Genomic DNA, 22,559 nt, shown 5'->3' with positions numbered 1-22,559 from the left:
GTAAATTTGGTGAGAAAGCTATACCTGCTATCAAACAAAGGAATGAAAAAAGATTTAAAAGGTACCTATGGGCTTGTCTACTCTCATAGCACTGCTGTAGTGCTTACTGAAGAAAATACCTATGCTGTCAATAGGTACACTATTGCCCTAAAAGGCAGTAACTATATTGATGGGAGAGGCTCTTTCACCATCATAGCACCGTCTATACGAGAAGTTAGGTTACTATAACTACATCGCTCAGAAGTCTGGGTTTTCCACACCCTCTGATGTAGGTATACCAATGCAAATTGGTAGGGTACACCAAACCTGTGCCCATCAAAGCCATTTCCTAACGCTTACACTGGTCATGCCTTGCATTAGTTACATTTCCGTGTCATTTAGGAGACAGAGCAAGCAGTACTTCTGAAAAGTAATGAGTCAGCGAAAAGAATATATAGGCATGCTTATTTGACATCCATTGTGCTTACTTCTGTTTATTAAATGTATTTCACTATAAATAAAGCATATTTTCTGCAATATCCTCCAAACACATGGCAAGCTGCCATATACATGCTGTATAACAAAATGCTAAATAGGGCTTTCCATAAAGTACAGAGAATAATCCCACACATTTTACATGCCCTTTTATTGCCTACTCCATGCAATAACAATCCTGTTTATAACAAATGCTGCTTAGAGCATATAGAGTAATCACCATTCTACTGATGTATTTATTCCCACCACTCAGAATAACTCTCTTACAACACCCTCCCTCCCCTTATTATTCACACTCATTATCACCATTATTCTAACGCTGGATTTTCAAAGGACAGCACAACCTGCTCGCCAAATATCGTTATTTCCAATTTATTTCTAGAGAGAAGCTGCTCACTTTTGCCTTTGGCAAGATGTAGATGGGGAAGCAGGGTCCCACCTCATGCAGCTGAAGGAATGGGAAGTCTGCTTGGGAGCCTGCAGGTGGAAGGGAGATGACAGCAGAGCCTACAGGCCTGTGTCGCTTGCCCATCACAAGAACTGCACCCAACAGGGCATGGTCAAAGAGCATCAATCACCCAGCGGCTTAACCCAGAGAAGTCTAGATCCGCGGCTAACTCCCAGTTCGTTGCGGCTGACAGCTGAGAAAGGCAGAAGCACTGGGCTCTGCCTGGGTAAGACTAAAGGTAACTTACTGCTTCCACACAGGCAGCCGAGGCCGGCTAGCTCAGCCCTAGCTCAGATGGCTGCCTGAACAACACATGACAGCCCGGGGCTCGCGCCGTGCTCAGTCATCTGCAAACTGAACAAAGTCACACGTAAGTGTCTCTTCCCTCCGCAGCGCCCCCCTCCCCCTTCGCCCCCCTATTGTCCTGAAGCCGCCGGCCCGCTGGCGAGAAGCTACTCCGGGAGGCTGCGGGAACAAAGGGCTGGGAGCTGCGGCGGCGATCAGAGGCTGGAGCGAGCGGGCCGCAGGCAGAAGCATGCTCAGTGCGAGGTCCTGCGCCAGGAAAACAAGGTGCCCGCCCGCCCCCAGCGCAGCCCCTTGCGCGCTGCCAGCGCCAGCTGCCCAAGGCAGCGGCCAAGGGCACGGACCTCCCGCTGCCGAGCAATACGGGAATGGCCGCAAAGAGCGGGGGGCTGGCAGCGGCTGCATCTACCGCTCCTCCCTCTCTCCCCCCTCACCTGATCCGGCTGCGCTGCTCCTGCCGCCTGCTGCAACCGGCCCCGGCTCGGGCTGCCGGCAGGCCAGCGGCGGCGAGTCACGCCCTCATCTCCGCCAGCCTGGCGCTCCCTGCGCGACAAGAGAGCGAGAGGAAGCCCGCGGTGCCATGGTCCTCCCGCTGCCCGCGCTACCTCCGCCCGGCGCTGCGCGGGCTCGCGCCCACCCCCGCCACGGAACCCCGCCGCCTCGCGCCGTCGCTAAAGTTTGCAGCCGCCGCGTCTGGAGCGCAGCCGGAGCCGGAGGGTAGGAAACAGCGGACGTCTGCACCCTGCAAAGCGCCTTGGCCGAGGCTGTCACGGCCCCGAGGCGCTGGCCGCCAGAGCGGGCTGCAGTAATTGCTCCCCGGAGACAAAGGCTGCCTGTGCCACGCGAGCGGTCCCGGCTCTGCCGAGACATGCACCAGACAGCGAGGCGTAGCTGCTGCACGCGGGCAGGCTCGCGGGCGCTCCCCGACCCATCAGTCACGCTCACTCGCACACTAAAGCAGGGACACCTCGCCGCGGCTTGTAAAAACACAGCCGGGGCTAGCCCAAGCATGCGCGGGAGCGGCGCTGGCAAAGCTCGCGGGGGCATAGGGGCACGGTGGAGCCCTCGCTAGCGCATGGCCAGGCTTAAGGCGCGAGTGGTGGTAGACGCTCTACTTGAAGGGGTCTGGCATGCCCAGGAGGGCAGCCAAGCTAGACCAAGCAATAGGTTAACCGCTTTGTAGAAGGCGCGAACTCTGAAGAATGAAAAAAAAAAAAAAATCAGGAACTGGGAAGATGCAAGATGATGCATGTTTATGAGCTGCCCAGCTCTTTAGAGAATGCTGTAACACGGCCCGTTAATCTGTTGTGACAGTTAAATCCACGCCTTTTACATCCTGTTATGCTGCATCAACTGCTCACTGTAGGAAGGAGGGAGATTGCAGCTGTGGTAGAAAAGGCAACCTCATTGAGTAGGCCCTAGGACCTCTTCCCCTCCTGCCTAAACCCTCCTTTGTGCTGTCATCAGCTGCATTCTCCTCCCCTTCCCCCACAGCTTGTCTACACTTGGAAGTATTCCAAAAGTAGCTATTCCAGAATAAGTGTCTACACTGGGCCATTACAATATACATAACTAACAAAATAATCAAGCATGCAACAAGAAGCAGGACCACATCACCATCTGCAAATAATCCCAGGAATCTTGGGTACCAGTTCAAAAGTGTCTTCCTTATTTTATCTTTATTTTAAAAAATATAATAATGATCTTGCTCCAGGCTTATTAATCCCACATTTATCTAAAACCTCCCCCAGTATTGCCAATCCCAACATTCAAAAGCCATGAAAGACAGCCCCCAAAATATCATGAGCTTTTTTTTTTTTAAAATACATTTTGGCTTCTTTTATTTGTGATCAGGTGTTTGAGGCTTTAGGGTTCTCTTCAGTCACATGATCAAACGTTTGACCACAACCACCATAGCTAGAAACATCTTTTATTTTAAAATGAAAGCCTCATGTAAGCAGGACATGAGGCTTTAAGAAAAATACTAGAAATCTCACGATAAAAATAATCTTCCTTTTTCCATAATTGTCAAGATAAGGGCAAGAGCCTTCTCTGCAGTTCCTACCATTAAAGGTATGTCTACTACACTATGGAGACTACTAGCTATTAGGGATGTAAAATCCCATTTAATCAGTTAGCCGGTTAAACTTCATTTAACCATTAAACAGAGCAGGTGGGAGCAGGTGTACTCACATACCTACCAGGCTACACTGGCATAACCCTGATCTGTACCTAAAACATACACTGAGTTATAGGGATGCTAAAATATCAGTTAATTGAATAGTCTAGTAACCTCATTAATTCTTATCGGTTACTCAACTATTATATATTCCTTTATAACACTGCCTGCATGTGGAATATATACACCTGTCCTCAGATTTTTATATATACAGCCATTCATTTTTCCATTTGTCATCAAATCTTTCTATTTGTTAGGTTTGCTAATACTACTTATTTTTATAGCAATCACTGTACAAGTATAGCTACTGATTTTTCAAACACTGATGAAGTAATTTATGCAGGGGGAAAGAACATTTCATTTTTGTGGGGAAGGTATGAAGCTTCCAAAAATATTTTGTAAGCAAATTTCAACATGTTAAAAATAGCTCAAGCTCTTCCATCGGTCTCATTCACCCACCAATGCTTGTGGTTCTACTACCACTTTAAAAAAAAAAAAAAAAAAAAAAGGCTGGTTTCCTCCTGCCAGGGAAAACTCACTGAATACAGATGTAAGAGGAAACAGGGAAAGTGACTATATATACAGAGTGTTGTCAAATACACTAGGGGATCTGTGAGTTCCTCCATTCCCTACAGAGGGTCCCCATGATCCCTCATTCTTATTTACTCTGTTTCTGGCAAATAAGACATTCAGAGCATCACTATTTTAAAAGGTATTGGGAGAGAATGGTTTGGAAGGCTTTAAATGGTTACCATTAGCTAGATCTTTTAGCAGCTTCTGTAATTACCTGCAGTTAATCAGGTACCAATGAGTCCATGTTCCCTGCCTCCTTTGGGGTTGTTACCACATTATACCCCAGACTGAGTAGTTCAATGCAAGGCTATGCAAACTTGGTCATCTGGCAGGTAAAAATATGGTCAGACAAATGTGATTGCCCTTGATGAAGCCTTTAAAAGGGGTGCATGAAATATATGAACAGAATGCTTGGGAGAAGTGGCAAATGAAAGTGTTGAAACCATCAATTCTCTCTTTATCCACAGAAATCCAGAGAGGGTGGCATCCCTGAAGACTGCCCAAGCAGTGTTTCTCTAGCCTGGTCTCTGCATCCATAGTGCCAGTTTAACTGAACAGGCAATTTTAAAGTGATATAATTAAATGGTGCAAAATACTCTAGTGACATTGTGTTTGGTTTAAACCTTATTTATATTGATTTACTTTGCATCAGGAAATGTAGATACAAGCTATGTCAATATTGGTCAAAATGATGTGGTGTGCATCTACACAAGGTATTTGCATGAGTTTAATTACATTAGGATTGTTTAAAATTGATTTTAGTTGAACTGGTGCAACTCGCATGTTTGGATGGTGTCTTAGACATGGAGACCTTATTTCCAATTATGAAATTAGGTTAGATCTAAAAAAACAGAATCCCCACACCCTCCACTTGCAGAATGGTATGATCTAGCCCAGGGGTGGGCAATAAGTCGGAGATGTGCCATTCCAACAGCCTTGAATGCTTTTTACTCATTCAACATGTGCCCGCTTAACATGTTTTTGCGATAGCACGATTTTTTGGGAGGGGGGGGGGACATTTTTTGAATAACACAACCATCCCCAAAATAACACGGTTTCCCCAGCTGGCCTGTCACTGGCGGCTGCGCAGGGCTTGCCCTGCCTCCCTGCAGTGGCGGAGGGTTCGCCACTTGCCACGCCATTCCCTGGAGACTTCCTCCTCACCCCCACCGGACGCCTCGCTCCCTCTCCTCTGCCCCTGCTTGCAGGCCAGCAGCTGGGTTTCCCCGACCGGCCTGTCGCTGGCGGCCGTGCAGGGCTTTCCCCACCTCCCTGCAAAGCGGTGGAGGGTTTGCCTCTCGCCGCACTGTTCCCCGGTGACCCACCCTTGTCGGACGCAGCGCAGATCCCGGTAGACCCGTCACAGGAGCATACTGTACTCCCAACCTAAGCCCCCGTCCCCTCTCCTCCCCTTCCCTTCCCCAGAGTCAAATACCTCCCCTCCCTGATGTAACTCAGTCCCCTTTCTCCCGCAACCTTATGTCCTGGTCCCGGCTGCTAACAAGTGCAGGCTGGAGCCACAAGCGCACATGCAGCTCTCAGCAGCCCCGCTGAGAGCGCAGCTGACCAGAGTACTTCTGGGTTCCAGCTGATGCCTTATTGGGAGTTTTACTGTACTGTACTCATGAGCAGATGAGTACACTGTACATCTGGTAACAGTGCTCCTCTGCTCACTCACGTGTTTTATCTTGTGCTAACATACCGCGACATTAGATACTGTATCTTGCTGTCTATTACTGTATCCCTTATCATGAGTGGAAAGCGTAAGGAAAGTGATACATCTGCTTCTGCAAGCAAGAAGCATAGAAAATCGTTTACATTAGAAGAGAAACTTGAGGTGATTAAGCGAATTGAAAAAGGTGAACGCAATTGTGACATCTCCCGCACTTTGAATATGCATGAGTCTAGTGTGCGCACAATCCGTGCCCAAGCTGAGAAAATTAAGGAAAGTTGTAAAAATGCAACACCAGTAAGCGTGAAGAAAGTTGTTCGTACGCGATCTAACCTAATGGAAAATATGGAGAGGCTATTGTCTATGTGGATTGAAGACCAAACACAACGAAAGATGCCAATGAGTTTGGCTGTTATTCAGGAGAAAGCCAAAGCTTTATATGATGCCGTTAAAATAGAATTGAATGAAACTGATGCCAAGCCATTTAATGCAAGTCATGGTTGGTTCGAACGCTTTAAAAAGCGTTCAAACTTACATAATATAAAAATAACTGGAGAGGCTGCTGCTGCTGACATGGAGGCTGCTGAATCATTCCCAGCGATATTTGAAGCTATTATAAAGGAAGGTGGCTATTCATCTAAACAGGTGTTTAACCTGGACAAAACAGGACTCTTCTGGAAGCGCATGCCAGCACGCACATATCTCTCTCATGATGAGGCTTATGCACCTGGTTTTAAGGCTGCAAAGGATCATATCACTGTGATGCTATGCACCAATGCCAATGGGGATTGCAAGCTCAAGCCGGTAGTAGTTTACCGTTCCGCCAACCCTAGAGCTTTAGCTGGGTATTCAAAGGATCATCTTCCTGTTGTTTGGAGATCTAATGCAAAAGCATGGGTAACTGCAAGCATCTTCACAGACTATTTCTGCAATCGCCTAACTGCTGAGTTGAAAGACTACTGTTTGCAAGAAAATCTTGCTTTCAAAATTTTACTTCTTCTAGATAATGCACCAGGGCATCCTCCTTGCCTTACTGATCTGTCAGAAAACATTCGTGTGTTATTTTTACCCCCCAATACAACCCCATTAATTCAACCTCTTGATCAAGGAGTAATAGCTGCTTTCAAGGCGTATTACTTGCGCCGTATGTTTGCTAGGCTTATAAGAGAGACAGATGGGGAGAATAAGCCTACAATCAAGGAATTCTGGAGAAAATTTAACATTAAAGATGCTATAGATATTATAGCAGAGGCTTGGGCAGAAGTTTCATCGAGTTGCCTTAACGCAGTTTGGCGCCGTATATGGCCTGCATGTGTTCACGAGTTTAGGGAGTTTGACACTGAAATAGCTGAAGCTAAAAAGCAGATTGTAGCCCTAGCCCATGAAGCAGGATTAGAGGAGGTGGATGCTAATGATGTGCAAGAGTTGCTCGACTCTCATGGGGAGGAGTTGTCTATCGACGAGTTAAAGCTTCTGGATGAGCAGCGGCTGGAAAATGAGCCTGAATATACTGAGCCAGTTATTCGAACATTATCAATGAAAGTTATGGCTGAAGCATTTAAGCTTATAAGTGATGCAATAAACATTTTTGATGAGAATGATCCTGATCGCGAACGGAGCTCAAAAGTAGCAAAAAGCTTAGAAAGCGCAATATCTTGCTACCAGCAACTTTACAATGAAAAACAAAAAACAGCAAAGCAGCTCTCTATCAAAAGTTTTCTTCATGTTCAACCTAAAAAAAGATCATCTGATGAACAAGATAGCCCTGTTCCATCTACATCATCTAATGTTGACGTTGTCGACTCAGCACCAACAGAAAATTGACTTTGACACCACTGCTTGAAACACAAACCCCACCTTTTCCATTATTTTCAATGGGAAAATTGACCCCGCATAACACGTTTTCACGTAACACAATCATTCTCTGAAACGTATGTACAGTAAACTTCTGATAATCCGGCACCTTTAGGACCCACGGGGTGCCGGATTATCAGATATGCCAGACTATCAGAAAGGGGGGCTATGAGGGGTCTGGAGTGCGGTGGGAGGGGATGCCACCCCAGACCCCTCATAGCCCCCCTTACGATAGTCCGGCTCTGCTGAATCGGGGATGCCTGAAATAGAGCAGCTGGGGTGCTGCCGAGTTGGTCCCGCAGCGCCGAGGGGCGGCGCTAGGAGACCAACCCTGCAGTACCCCAGCTGCTCTGCCCCAGGCGTTGGGATTCAGCCTGCTGGTGAAACTGACGCTGCTGGTCAGTTTCAGCAGCGGCTGAATCCCGATGCCAGGGGCAAAGCAGCTGGGGTGCTGCGGGGTTGATTCCTCGGGCAGAGCAGCTCTGCCCCGGGCTTCCTGGAATCAGCCGCTGATCTGTTTCAGCAGCGGCTGAATTGGGGACCCCTGGGGCAGAGCAGCTGGGGTCGTGCCGTGTTGGTCCCGCAGCGCCGTCCTTTGGCGCTGCGGGACCAACCCGGCAGCTCTCCAGCTGCTCTGCCCCAGGCGTCCCCAAGAGCAGCTGGGGTGCTGCCGGGTTGGTCCCGCAGCCCCGAGGGGCAGCGCTACGAGACCAACCTGGCAGCACCCCAGCTGCTCTCCTCCCGGCTTCCCCATTCAGCTGCTGGACAGTTTCAGCAGCAGCTGAATGGGGGAAGCCTGTCTGGCTGCCCCAGCACTTCCGGGTTCCTGATGGTGCCGGACCATCAGGAGTCCCGGAGCATTGAATAGAGTTTTACTGTACCGTGTTAACTGAGGAATTACTGTATTGCTTTTTTCTGTTATTTTGTACAATCCATCCTTACTCCCTTTTCACTGTGATTAAAGGTAGAATAAATTACTAGAATCACAACCTTTGAAGTAATGAAAGATATATTCAGAGAGAAAGATGTGTTTGTAGTACAACAGATTTGGGTATTTTTGAAGAAACAGGATTATCAAACCTGTTCTCCATCTTCCACTACTATATGTAAGGCAAGATAAAATACTTAATAGGATAGGTACAGAATATAGAACAAGTACCTAAAATAAAACTTTAGAGAGAAAAAAAATGCATCAAAAGTTTTCATGTTTCTTTCTTTAGCTGTCTTTCAGTTTGAGAAGTTTTACGAATTACTGCCTGTATTATAAAAATGAAAAAAAGGAGCATGCATATTTACATTTCTGGATAGTAGTCATTATTTGTTAGAAACTCTGTGGGCTTCTGGTTTTGCATTTTTAAATCTCAGTTAGATTAAGCATGAAGTCTAGTTTCTCTCTGCCTCTTTGATTGAGACAATTGCTAATTTATGCAAAAAAAGTGTCTGTAGCCATACTGGTGCTTGTGGGGGCAGCAGCAGAAGTGAAGGCAAGAGAATATAATTCCTTTCACTGGTCTGAACCAACAAGTGACAGGTCAATATACAATATAGCAGACTAAAAAGGTTCTCGACTTCCTTAGGCAACTTGTTGCAAAAAGCACTGTTTGTCTACAATGTGTAAGTTGGTGGATATTTGTTTAATCATTCATGGAGGCTTGCATTAATACAGTACGGAGATTCATTAATCAATAACCAGATACAGGAAGGCAACATCAAAAGCTGCAGTGTCAAAAGTTGCATCAATGCAAGACACTGTAAGTAGAGCCAGATGATTATTGTATAAACAATATTACTGCATTAAATTCTGATGCCCCATATCATACCTTTGACCTGAAAGCTTGATTTACAATAATCTGTTTATGCATTATTTGCTGAACAGTGTACTGGATGTTGACTGATAAAATCAGATTTGACAGATAAACTGTCTATAGCCTGATTGTATTAGAAATAACATTTAAGAGATACAACTTTAAATATACATACCAGTTACATTAAATGTCAATTCAGTTATCAGCTCCCTTCTAACTTAAAAGCAATGCAAGATTACAGAATCATTCTTTTGATCCTCTCTCACACACATATCCATCTCACTTCTCATCTGAGGAAGTGGGTTTTGCCCATGAAAGCTCATGATACTATATATGTTAGTCTCTAATATGCTACAGGACTTTTTTTTTTTTTTTAAAAGTTACAGACTAGTAGAGCTACCCCTCTGAGACATCTCCCTTCAGTGATTCTTCACAAGAGATTATTCATATGCTTTACCCTGGTTCTGACTCTCATCAATGGCTAATAGTAAAAGTTCGCCTTCATCCCCAACTTGGGTATCTACAGCCAACCTAAAAAAATGCATGTGATATGTTGGATTAGTTTTCTACTTATAACCAGGGTTTTATACTTGTGACCCAGAAGCCCAATAATGGTTCACTACTCTGTGTCATCAATTCTTAGGCCTGATATACGCAGTACATCTAACACGGTTGTCATTAAAAGGTGACATATAATGTACCATTGGAAAACACATAACTCACTGACCATTAATGTTATTTTGTAGTGTATGAATGATGACATAGGCAAAACTATGTTAGGGTTAGGCTGACGTTCTCAAAATGAAGGGCAGGGAGGGCATAAAGTACCCCACACTAGACAAAGGAATGTGGTTCTCCCTGTCTGAACACGTCTTGAAGGTAAATTGAGAATCACTGGAGATGTATTTACATAAAAGGTAAACAAAGCCAACAACCTAACATGGGAAGGAACCTACTTTAAGTCTTCATCAGACCACTGCTGTCTCTTCCCATCAGGAGAAAAGGAACTTTAACTGAATATAAATTTCAAAGGTTTCCTGATATATAAAGAGGGGATCTAAGCCTTATGATAGGGAATTGATTACCTGATTATATACAAAAGAGCTATATTATATAAAAGCATACTGAGTAAGGTCTTTTCTGACAGCCTGTGACACACTAGTGATTGATGTCATTCTGAAATGTACACATTAGGGATGTCTCAATCACAGTGAACTCACATAATTAACTCAAAAAATTAATTGTAATTCAAATTAATTGTGATGAATCACACTGATAAACAATACCAATAGAAATGTTTAAAAATGTTGGTATTTTTCTACATTTTCATTATTTCAATTACAACACTGAATAGAAAGTATACAATGTTATCTTGATATTATTACTTTTGACTACAAATATATGCACTGTAAAAATGATAAAGGAAACAGTATTTTTCAGTTCACCTCATACAAGTATTGCAATGTAATCTCTTTACCGTAAAAAGTGTATCTTACAAATGTAACTTTTCTGGTTACGTAACTGCACTCAAAAGCAAAATAATGTAAAACTTTAGCACCTACAAGTCCACTCAGTCCTAATTCTTGTTCTGCCAATTGCTAAGACAAATAAGTGCAGCCTGATGGGCAATACTGCTGCCTGATTTTTATTTACAGTGTCATCAGAAAGTGAAAAGATGTGGTTGGTTGCATGGCACTTCTATGATCGGAATTGCAAGGTATTTACGTGCCAGTTATGTTAAACAAACATATGCCCCTTCATTATTCAGCCACCATTCCAGAGGACGTGCTTCCATATTGATGACGCTCATTTAAAAAACCATGTGTTAATTAAATTTGTGACTAAATGCAGATCTGTTTTACCTGCATTCTGCCATATATCTCATATTGTAGCAGTTTTGGATGATGACCCAGCTGATGTTTGATTTAAGAATGCTTTCACCAGAGATTTGACGAAATGCAAAGGTGGTACCAACGTAAGATTCAAAAAAACAGCTATAACGCTCAACCCAAGGTTTAAGAATCTGAACTACTGGCAAAAATCTGGGAAGAGGAGGTATGGAGCATGCTTTCAGAAGTCTTAAGAGAGCAACACAGTGATGCAGAAACTATAGAACCCAAACCATCAAAAAACAAAATCAACTTTCTGCTGATGGCATTTGATTCAGATGATGAAAATGAACATGCATCAGTCCATACTGCTTTCGATTGTTAACAAGCAGAATCCAGCAACAGCAGCAGACACACATGTTCTCTGGAATGGTGGTTGAAGCATGAAGGAACATATGAATCTTTTGCACATCTATCACAAATATCTTGCAATGCCAGCTACAACAGTGCCATGCAAATGCCTGTTCTTACTTTCATGTTACACTGGAAACAAGAAGCAGACAGCATTATCTGCAAATTGTAACCAAACTTGTTTGCTTGAGTGATTGGCTGAACAAGACAAAGTACTGAATGGACTTATAAGCTCAAGTTTTACAGTGTTTTACTTTGAAATGCAGTTATTTTTTGTACATAATTCTACATTTGTAAGTTCAACTTTCATGATATAAAGATTGCATTACAGTACTTGTCTGAGGTGAACTGAAAAATGCAATTTTTACAGTGCAAATATTTGTAATAAAAATAAAAAATATAAAATGAGCACTGTACACTCTTTACTGTTGTAACTGAAATCAAATTGAAAATGTAGAAAACATCCAAACATATTTAAAATAGAATATCATTTATTATTGTTTAACAGTGTGATTAATTTTTTAGTTGCTTGACAGTCATAGTATATATTAGGGATGTGAACGTGTAACCAGTTACCCAGTCAGCATCACCCTTAACAGGGGATGCTGTCTGGGTAACGGTTAACTGTTAATTGGGAGCAGCCCTCTGCCTTCAGCTGCTCCAGCCCCCCAGGACTGCTGGCTCCCAGCCCATATGGGCTGGGAATTGGCAGCCTCACACGGGGGAGGGAATAGGAAGACCGCCGGCTCAGCAACCCTTTTCCCCCTGTGCAAGGCAGCTGACTCTCAGCAGTGGGGGCTGGGAAAGACTGCATAGCAGGCCTGGCTTCTAGGTGTGTGGGGGGGCGGGGGAGCACACAGGACTCTGCCCCTGCCCTGAGCACTCCCATTGTCCCCAGAAGCAGCCAGCAGCAGGTTCCCAGCCAATGGGAGTGCTCAGGGCAGGGGCAGAGTCCTAGTCCTGTGTGCTCCCCCCCCACACACACACCCTCACTGCATAGGAGGCCAGGGGAATTGGCCCGGACAGTCTGGTATTTTCTGCTTCTGTACAGTAAAAAAAAAAAAAAAAAAAAAAACCAGAATACACCAGACATGTAAAATGGCTGGTATTTTCTGTTTTTCTCAGATGGAAGGTCACCTGGGACATTCTTACATTCTTCCCCTGCCACGTGTAGTGGGGGCAGATGGGGCCGTGACTCTTTTTTTTTTTTTTTTTTGGTCCCCGTGTGTGTTTTTTTGCTCAACCAATTTTCCCCCCCACCATGTTCAGTATTTTTTGTGAAACTATCTGGCAACTCCAAGCCTGCCTTAGCATTCCCATTGGTCATCTTCTCCCCCTGCAGCAATGAGACCCAGTACCGAACATTCCATGATCCAGTACTTGGTCGCAACCCATAGTTTGAAAACCTCTGCTCTAAGACAATCTTCTCTGTTTGTTTCAAAAAGATGGGAAACCAGTTAGCAAGATTGGAAGAATACAGTTGTTAAAAATACAGAGATACTTCAAAAGAGTATTGATTGTTGCTGAAACTTTCTTTTATGAAAGGAAAGAGTGAGGTAGTGTTCTTTAAAATTAACAATGTGGAAATTAACTTTACTGACTGTGTTAGAAAGTGCCAACCTGGCTTGTGATGTACTTTGCTTTTTAATCATCATCATCATTTAAAAAAAAAAAACATGATAATTCTCAAGAAGTTGAAAGTTGAGAATGCTGGCTTTGTTCTTCAGTAAATATCTATGGAATCTCTGAAAGGTTTTGTCTGGCAATCAGTGTCTATTCTTTGATAAGTGGATAAAGAAACACTGCACCCATTTTACTCAGCCCATGAGATTCTGAGCAAAATCCATCCCTAATATACTTCTGATAGAGTCAAAAGAGTTGCAGCTGTGAAAATGGGGCCCAAAATGTTCTCAGGATACAAGTTGGTTCAATAAAAGGTGTTACTTTACTCACTGCCTCTCTCAAGGTAAGAAGCACTTGTGATCATGAATAAACTGTGCTGTATCTATTTAAAACAACTAACTACAACTGGCTTTCCTGAGCCTAGTGCTAGAGACAGCTATCATGCTGGAAAATGTCAATGCAGCGATCAAACATAATTGAAGAGCTCACTCCTGCAACCACTCACCAACAATCAAGAATCCATGGAAGCCAACTAATATAGCCAACAGTAAATTTTTTTGCAGATCCAGCCTTAAGACTCTAAGACTCCAAAGACTCTACATGGAAGCAAACCCATGAGACTACATGTATGGAAAATTATGTGCGTAACTTTTCGCAGGATTGGGTCATAATCATGTAAACCAGTTTTTAGTTTTCTTTGCCAAAGAAACACTTTCATATAGTTTAACATGTATAAATGTGTTTATAAGTCTTAATAATAACCAGGAACGTAGGGGTGTGTGGTTATCTTTTCTATTTTCTAAACCCAGGCTGTCTGACCAGTTCTGAAGTAGCGAACTAGCCACACTCAACTGGCCAAATAACTACACGTGGCTAGCAGCTAGCATATTGGACACCATGGTTCTAAATTCAGTGGGGAAAAAGGCATTTTGATATAAGCCTCTGCCTGTGATGTTTGGTATTGCGATAAAGCAGAATCAAGTAAATAGAAATTAAAAGAAACACAAACTGAGTATTTTAGTTTCATTATTGAAAGAAATACAAAAATACTGTGAAAAACTCTTTAAAATATATTACTATTCATTATTAGATATGCTAGAAATTGTAAAACTACATGGAAACATGAAGCAACTGCATGAAGACAAGGAACTTAAAGTCATTTGTCACGGTCAATGGTCTCTTAACAGGCAGAAGAAAACCTTAGATAAAAAAATACTAAGAATATAAAAAACATTTTAATTGAATAATCTACTTCGGTACTCAAACTAGGGATCCTGCGAGTGCTGTAGCACTTCATAGAATATTAGGACTGGAAGGGACCTCGAGAGGTCATTGAGTCCAGTCCCCTGCCCTTATGGCAGGACCCATTACTGTCTCTAGACCAGTGGTCCCCAACACGGTGCCCAAGGGGGCATTTGTGTGCGCCCGCCAAGTGCTCGGGGCTGGCCTAGCTCCAGGCATGTGGCACATGCATGGTGCCGGAGCCAGCCCCGGGCGCACGGTGAGCGCCGGCCCCAGGAGCGCCGTGAATTGGCCACCCGCATGGCGCATGAGGGGAGCACCGCCCCCAGGCACGCGGCACTTGGGGGGAGGCCCCGCCCCCGGGCGCGCAAGAGTCCCCACCCTCTGGCGCCCGGCCACGTCCCCTGGCGCCCAGCAGGCTCAAATGGTTGGGGACCACTGCTCTAGAGTCTAGACCATCCCTGATAGACAGTTATCTAACCTACTCTTAAATACCTCCAGAGATGGGGATTCCCACAACCTCCCTGGGCAATTTATTCCAGTGTTTGACTACCCTGACAGGTAGGAACTTTTTCCTAAAGTCCAACCTAAACCTCTCTTGCTGCAGTTTAAGCCCATTGCTTCTTGTTCTATCCTCAGAGGCCAAGATGAACAAGTTTTCTCCCTCGTCCTTATGACACCCTTTTAGAAAACGGCTATGATGTCCCCTCTCAGTCTTCTCTTTTCTAAGCTAAACAAACCCAATTCTTTCAGCCTCCCTTCATAGGTCATGTTCTCTAGACCTTTAATCATTCTTGTTGCTCTTCTCTGGACCCTCTCCAATTTCTCCACATCTTTCTTGAAATGCGGTGCCCAAAACTGGACACAATACTACAACTGAGGCCTAACCAGCACAGAGTAGAGCGGAAGAATGACGTCTCGTGTCTTGCTCACAACACACCTGTTAACGCATCCCAGAATCATGTTTGCTTTTTTTGAAACAGCATCACACTGCTGACTCATATTCAGCTTGTGGTCCACTATAACCCCTAGATCCCTTTCTGCCGTACTCCTTCCTAGACGGTCGCTTCCCATTCTGTATGTGTGAAACTGATTGTTCCTTCCTAAGTGGAGCACTTTACATTTGTCTTTATTAAACTTCATTCTGTTTACCTCTGACCATTTCTCCAATTTGTCCTGATCATTTTGAATTATGACCCTATCCTCCAGAGCAGTCACAACCCCTCCCAGCTTGGTATCATCTGCAGACTTAATAAGCGTACTTTCTATGCCAATATCTAAATCATTGATGAAGATATTGACCAGAGCCGGTCCCAAAACAGACCCCTGCGGAACTCCATTTTCCAGCAGGATTGTGAACCATTAATAACTACTCTGAGTATGGTTATCCAGCCAGTTATGCACCCACCTTATATTAGCCCCATCTAAGTTGTATTTGCCTAGTTTATGGATAAGAATATCATGCGAGACCGTATCAAATGCTTTACTAAAGTCTAGGTATACCACATCCACCGCTTCTCCCTTATCCACAAGACTTGTTATCCTATCACAGAAAGCTATCAGATTGGTTTGACATGATTTATTCTTTACAAATCCATGCTGGCTGTTCCCTATCACCTTGCCACCTTCCAAGTGTTTGCGGATGATTTCCTTAATTACTTGCTCCATTATCTTCATGAGTTCAAATGTTTTCCATCATACACAAGGCTTATAATTTAGTTGAACAGCTCTCAGTATCCTCAATATACAAATTGTCCCAGCATCTCTGATGATCACAAATGTTCTTTTGTTGGGATGCATCTTGGAAACTGATTTACAGTCTATTTCTCTAGGCTCCTAAACTGCTTGCATCACAAAGTATGCCACAAGATGTCTGTCTCCAGCACTAGGCTCTAATTAAAAACTTTAATCCTCAAAACATTGTCTAATCCTTAGAGATTAGCTAAAATTCCTTGGATTAAAACTAGCCAATTCCAGTGCAGTTGATAGAGGTGCAGTAACAGGAAGAGGGACCAATTGCGAGCATGGGAATGAAGCACTCACTAAATTTTTGGTCATCCACCCAGTCAGGCTGCAAGAGGAGGAAATGACACAGCAACAGATGGGATCAGGAAAGGGAGAAAGAACCAGCTAGTGACCCAGGGCCTGATCCAAAGCCCTCTGAAGTCAAGGCCCACTAAATTCAGAAGGCTTTGAATTAGCCCAATAATAAAGCAGCGGGAACCAATAAGGCAATTTGGGCGGGCATGTACAGAAAGAACACATTTCAGTTGAGAATTTTCAGGACACATTATTGGATTAAAACAACCAGTTACATTTTTTTCCTATAATTACAAGTGCTTCTGACCACAGAAAAATGTCTAGTTTCTGAGCCAGTGCTAGCACACTTGTGGCCCTAAACAGGAATATCTCCCTCTCCTCTCCCTTCCCCCCCCAAAAAAAAATTAATGGATGGGGGGAGGGGAGGGAGTTGAGCTGCTTGGAGCCCTAAGCAATTGCTTAGTCTGCTTATGCCTCTGTCTAGTTTTCTCTGACTGCTGCCATGCTTTCCATTTCTCATTCTCCTGCACTGCAAGCACTTCCAGGAACAGCATTAGTTTTTTGTGACGCACCAGAAATGGAAGTAGGAAAGATGCCCAGAAAGAAGATGTTCAATTGGCACATCTCCTAGCTATTTCTGACTTCTAATGGAAAGAAAGTCATTTTTCAGTAGTCAGAGGAAAGTGAGCTGGATGCCGCCTCAGTAAAGGTGATGCCTCCAGCAAAGCTGCATGTGTCATACAGAAGTAAAATGTTTAGCAAGACTAAACAATGGAATACCATGGAGGAACCAGATTTTGCATGTTCCTATGAGTTATAAAAGTGCTATGTTAGATTGGGGGGGGGGTGCATGTCTGACTGCTTTAATGTATCAAGCTTTTAATGTGGTCATTTCACAAGCTTGTTTCTATTAATATCACTTTCATGTGGTAGCAACATGCAAATCTTCCCTATGTTATTGTTAGTGTTGCGGTTTTCAAATCCAGGAGATTTGTCAAAACATTGCACAGACAGTGATCCCACTTCTAAAAGGGTTTTAGAATTCCCTTCATATTAACAGCAAGGTGTTTTAAAAATCATGGTTTTTTTTATTTTGCCATCCTTCATCCCACCTTCCATAGTCAATACAACCTTTGCTTTGATGAGGCAATCTTGACAACAGACAACAGTATCATCAAGACATTCCTTGTTTGTTACATGCCATGTAGAAGATGGCTACATGCAATATGTCCAAGATCTAGAAGTCAAGATCGAAGAGTCCAAGACTCTAACCCTACAGTATTATTTTAATATTAATACCAATTTTGTGTACAGTGACTCTGCTGGTACACTTCACAAAGGCACATAAAATATCAACAAAATAACTTACTCGCAGACTAAGACCTCATAAGTAAAGTTTCATCAGAGGTGTACAGACAAGTTATCAATCTCTGAGAATGGATTTTATTCACAGCATCTTATGGCTGGCCTCAAAGTAAGACTTGGCGTACTGATCCAAGAAGCAATGGTGAATAAAGTAATATTAATTGCTATTCACTATTGAAGCCCTTAATTTAGTAATGAAGAAAATGAGTGTAGACACACTGGAATAGCAGAAAGATAGTTAACAGATTTGAAACTAATGCACCTTTAGCTTGTGAAGTAAAGTGGGCTAAAAAACATTTTCAGGTAACTAAAAGGATGTCACAGGGAGGAGGGGGGGCAAATTATTTTCCTTGGTCTCTGATGATAGGACAAGAAGCAATGGGCTTAAACTGCTGCAAGGGAAGTTTAGGTTAGACATTAGGAAAAACTTCTTGTCAGGGTGGTTAAACACTGGAATAAATTACCAAGGGAAGTTGTGGAATCTCCATCACTGGAGATATTTAAGAGCAGGTTAGACAGACATCTATCAGGGATGATACAGACCATAACGTAGTCCTGCCATGAGGGCAGGGGACTGGACTTGTGATCTCTCAAGATCCCTTCTAGTTCTAGTATTCTATGATTCTATGACATGTATTTAATAGGTCACGCAGGGAAACCATCACCTGGGCAGAGTCCCATTAGATTAGACCAGTGGTTCCCAACCTTTTCCAGATGGGGACCCATTTTGACAATTCAGGAAGACTTGGTGACCCAAGCCAATTCAAAAACGGGGAGAGAAAAGGGGGTAGAGCCACCCGGGGAGACTCTTGGCGACCCTTTCAAAATGTATAGTGACCCCAACGCATAGGTTGGGAAACCCTGGATTAGACATTTTAGAAGGTTAGCACCCCTGTCCACTTTTTAATAGTTGTATATCATTCCGCTGTATAGATATTTTTTCTATCTTTAATGCTTTCAGAGCAGATGGTTATAACCAAGTGTGGCACAGAAATTAAGCCTTCTCTATATACATTTTGAGAGAGAGAAAGAAAGCCATTGCTGACCATAATCATTAATATGTATCACAAACCAGTACCGAAGGTAGTTTAGCTGTGGCTATAGACAGAAAAAAACCATCTTCAACAGCATTATAAAAAAAACATTAAATTTTATCAAGCCATAAGGTCAACCACCTAAAGAAGACTTTAATCTAGAGTCAATTACTGGCTCTGTCACAGTGACCTTGCACTTCAGTTAACACATTGGTAAGTAGGAATAATACAATTTCTTTGGGTTGAAGTCTGGCTACAACAATTAATACACAATGTTCTGAGATTCCCAGACAACAGACACTATAGACATGCTATAGTACTGCCACTGAATGGTAAGGGTCTGCTGTGGATTAAAATGGTTCATTGACCAGAAATCTGTCTGTGCTGATTTAGTAAATGTTATAATAAACTTACGCAGCACATGTAAAGTTTTTATACAAGTTAATATTTTTTAAATGTACATACGACACATTTTAGAGTTTCTGTACATCTAGGTGTCATGCTTGAATTATCTACAAATATAAGTATTGCTTAAGAGACTTAACAATACATATAGGTTAAAGTTCTTTATCTATGCATAGTCAATGACTAAGAAAAATTTGACACCATTGAAAAACCACACCAATTTCATAAGGCAAGAAAGAAGGATCCAGAAAGAGACTGCTTTTTTAAGCTGGATGCATTCCCCAGTGAGATAAACCCAAGTAACTTGCATTCCCAAAACTTGTTTCAGTATCATACACTGACATTCAATGCTCCACACGCACACACATATATAAAACGAAAATTTTTAAAGGGAAAATATCTCTGGATGAATCATAATACTTTTTCCAGTCAACTGCAAAACCAGTTACCTTTCTGGTTTCTACTAGCTGGCATTGCTTGTGGTCATGGATGCTCCTGTTGCCAGGGCAAGACAGAACTACTTTTATGAGGGGATGTCTGAGTGTTAATCTGGGGACAGTATTCCTGCCTGCTCTGCTAGTACTGGATGAATTCCAAGCTCTCCTCTAGAAGGGTCTCCCAGCCAAGACAAACAGGGATTTTGTGCCATTATCTGAAGACACGAGGGCTGACAAGAGATGTTCAGTTTTCGGTGCAGGGGTATTGATCTGCTGGACGCCATGTCCGTGTCCTTAGTGCCGGGTCAGTCCAAGCAAATATAAGGGGACTGTTACCCCTTACTAAAACTCTGTGGGAGTTTTTGGTTTGCCAGCTCCCAGTATCTGAAGGGGAAGAGTTCATGAGACTGACTGACCCCAGAGACAATGGAAAGCAGCCAACACTCCAGCTCAGCCTGATTGACAGGTTGGACAGGCCAGTGAGGGAGGGGAGAGGCCAGGCCCCGTCTTCCCTGTGAGCTGGGATTGTTCTGGCTCTCCCGCTCTCTGAAAAAACAAGCTGTGTGCAGAAGAGGTCCTGCAAAGACAGAGAGCTGAAAAGAGCAGTGCAAGCTGTATGAAGAAGTCCTGCAAAAGGAACAGAGAGCTGAGACACTGCTAAGAGGAGTGCAAGCTGTGCTGAGGGGCAGTTTTTGCAGCAGCAGAGCCAGGCATACAGAGCACAAGGAATGCAGACCCTGTGTTGAGCAGCAGACTGGCAGGGCTCAGAGAGCAAAAAGGAACAGAGAAGCAACACAAGGAGCTGGAACTGGCCAAGCAGCACAGCCTGCAGCTGGATGTGGTGAGCACCTGGGACCAGCAAAGTGTGGGGAGAGGCTCTGGACTGGGAGAGGGGTCTGGCCACTTCGAGCTTGAGACTGTGTGGTCACTACCAGAGCTAGCGTGTCCAGCCTGTAGCCCCCCCTGCAGCATATCCAGGGCCTCTAAGAAAGAGACTGTGGACTGTCCTTATACTCTGCAGGCTGCTGTTTTGATGTTCCTGTGCTACAGAGCAGAGCTGTGTGTTCTCATTTAACCATTCTCATTTTTTTCTTATTCTTTTCTCTTTAATCCGTTGTTGTTTAATAAATTGTATTTGCTTTGAACCTTATGAAGTGATCACTGGGCCAAGAGGGCCTACAGTGTAAAGAGAGCACCTCGGAGTGGGGACACCCTAACTCCTGCCCCTAGTGATTACAAGGTCAGGGATTAAGCCCCAGGGCCCAGCCTTGTTGGGGTTTCAAGGGCTCTGCTACTCCGGAGAGTGGAGGGGGAGCCCTCAGGATCAGGGAGCCGTGGGGTAAAGGAAGTGGGAGCGGGGACTCAGATCCTTTCGCTGGTTCATTTCACCAGGGTGTATAGAAGCCAGGAAAGTTCCCCACAATAGCGGGACCATTCCCCCCCCCCCTCTTACACAGACATGCTCCCTCACTGGGAGACACGGACACCATTGTTATTCTTAGCATTTCCTGTTCGCGACTGTTTGTTGCCTAGGGAAGAGCCCTGGGCTGGTTTTATCTTGCCGGACCTACAGCGGCGGGGGAACCCCGTGCACGTGCGCAGGGCGCAGTAGGGAAGCGAGGGGCGCGCCCCCACCAGCCTCCCATTAACCCCAAGAAGCTCCCCGGGGGAGGGGGGCATCCCCTCTGGCTCGCCCCCCGCCCTAGCCTGCAGCAGCCTCCCCTCCGGGGGCCTGCACCCCCCACCGCGCGCTGCAGGAACAAACCTGGGCAGAGGCGCGGCGCGCCGGGCAGCCGCAAGGCGCGTCACTCCGGCGGGAGAGCCATGGGGGGGAGGGGCGGCAGCCGCGGGGCTCCTGGCGGCTACCAGCGCCGCAGCACATGCTCCGACCCGGCACCCAGGGCTCCGCAGCCCCAGCCCGGGGCCAGCCCACCGCGGCTGAGGGCGCAGCCAATGGCCCCCGCGGCGGCGCCCATGTGACCGTCAGTCCCCTCCCCGCGGCGCGGCACCCCTGCGCTGCCAGCGCTCAGGTGCTTCGGGGCTGGGAGTTGCAGCAGGTGCCAACCTCCGGGGCGGGGGCCGGGGCGGGAAGAGAGCAATAGGCTGGGCCCCGGGTGTTTCCCGCCCGTTGCGGGCTGCGTGTAGGGCTTCTGCTTGCTGCCGCGCCAGCCTCACCGCGCCTGCCCCCCGCTTCTGACAGCCCGGGCTTTGGGCAGGGTAATGCCTCTGGCTGGCTCCGAACCTGCGCACAAACGGAGAGCGGCAGGGAAGGGTAAAGCTTAGAGGAGCCCACAGGGAAGGGCGCGGTCTCAGCCGTCCTGTGATCACTAAGTGGTCACTGTGCTAAACCTCTCAGCCACGCCGGGCTGCCTGGCCGTACAGAGGATGCTCTGTTCCAAAACCGCAGGCAGGGCTTTAACTAAGGACCTTTAGCAGTATGAGGTATAGGACACACAGCAAAGCAGTTTGGATTCTACAAAGGCCTGGCAGACCTTACACAGACACCCAATTCCTTATGGTTTTATTATAAGAACGTGGCAAGGATCTCAGTGGTCTGAGAACTCTGTTCCCTGTCCTTCAGGTTTTTAATAGTCCCATCCAAAAAAATATAATTGACTCATGCCTAAAATTAAGTGTTCATAAATGTTTACACAACTGAGGCCTATACTTATGAAGCTTTTTTTAAACTAAATTTCTTTCTATAAGTCAGGGCTTGGGAACCTTTCTTGGGTCAGGACCACTGATCCACAGGAAAAAAATCAGCCAGGGGCCACACGCAAATAAGCAAACAAACAAAAAACACCTCACAAGTGTGGCCCCCAATTGATAAACAGAAAAAAAGAGTGGCAAGGAGTCCTGTGGCAC

The 22,559-nt window shown here is 44.9% G+C and overlaps 1 protein-coding gene across 8 annotated transcripts in view; it reads right to left on the bottom strand.

The window, feature by feature from the left end:
- LRRC8D (leucine rich repeat containing 8 VRAC subunit D) overlaps positions 1 to 22,230 on the bottom strand; it is a 93,690-nt gene extending 71,460 nt beyond the window's left edge. For 3 of the 8 annotated variants that reach the window (XR_016350264.1, XR_016350262.1, XR_016350263.1), the window contains exons 1-2: positions 1,660 to 1,798; positions 1,170 to 1,276 (exon numbers count right to left, since the gene is read on the bottom strand). The gene's annotated coding sequence lies outside the window, so the exon portion shown is untranslated. Of the gene's footprint in view, positions 1 to 1,169; positions 1,277 to 1,659; positions 2,165 to 21,459 lie in introns of those variants that run through there. The other 5 variants (XM_075936450.2, XM_006137297.5, XR_016350265.1 and 2 more) reach the window with 5 other exon arrangements.
- Positions 22,231 to 22,559: the final 329 nt, after the last annotated feature.

This window comes from Pelodiscus sinensis, chromosome 9 (assembly GCF_052426305.1).
Source record: "Pelodiscus sinensis isolate ZL-2025 chromosome 9, ASM5242630v1, whole genome shotgun sequence".
Classification (NCBI taxonomy): Eukaryota; Metazoa; Chordata; order Testudines; family Trionychidae; genus Pelodiscus; species Pelodiscus sinensis.
The sequence above is the reverse complement of the archived record's forward strand: the minus strand, read 5'-3'. Positions and strand labels throughout refer to the sequence as shown.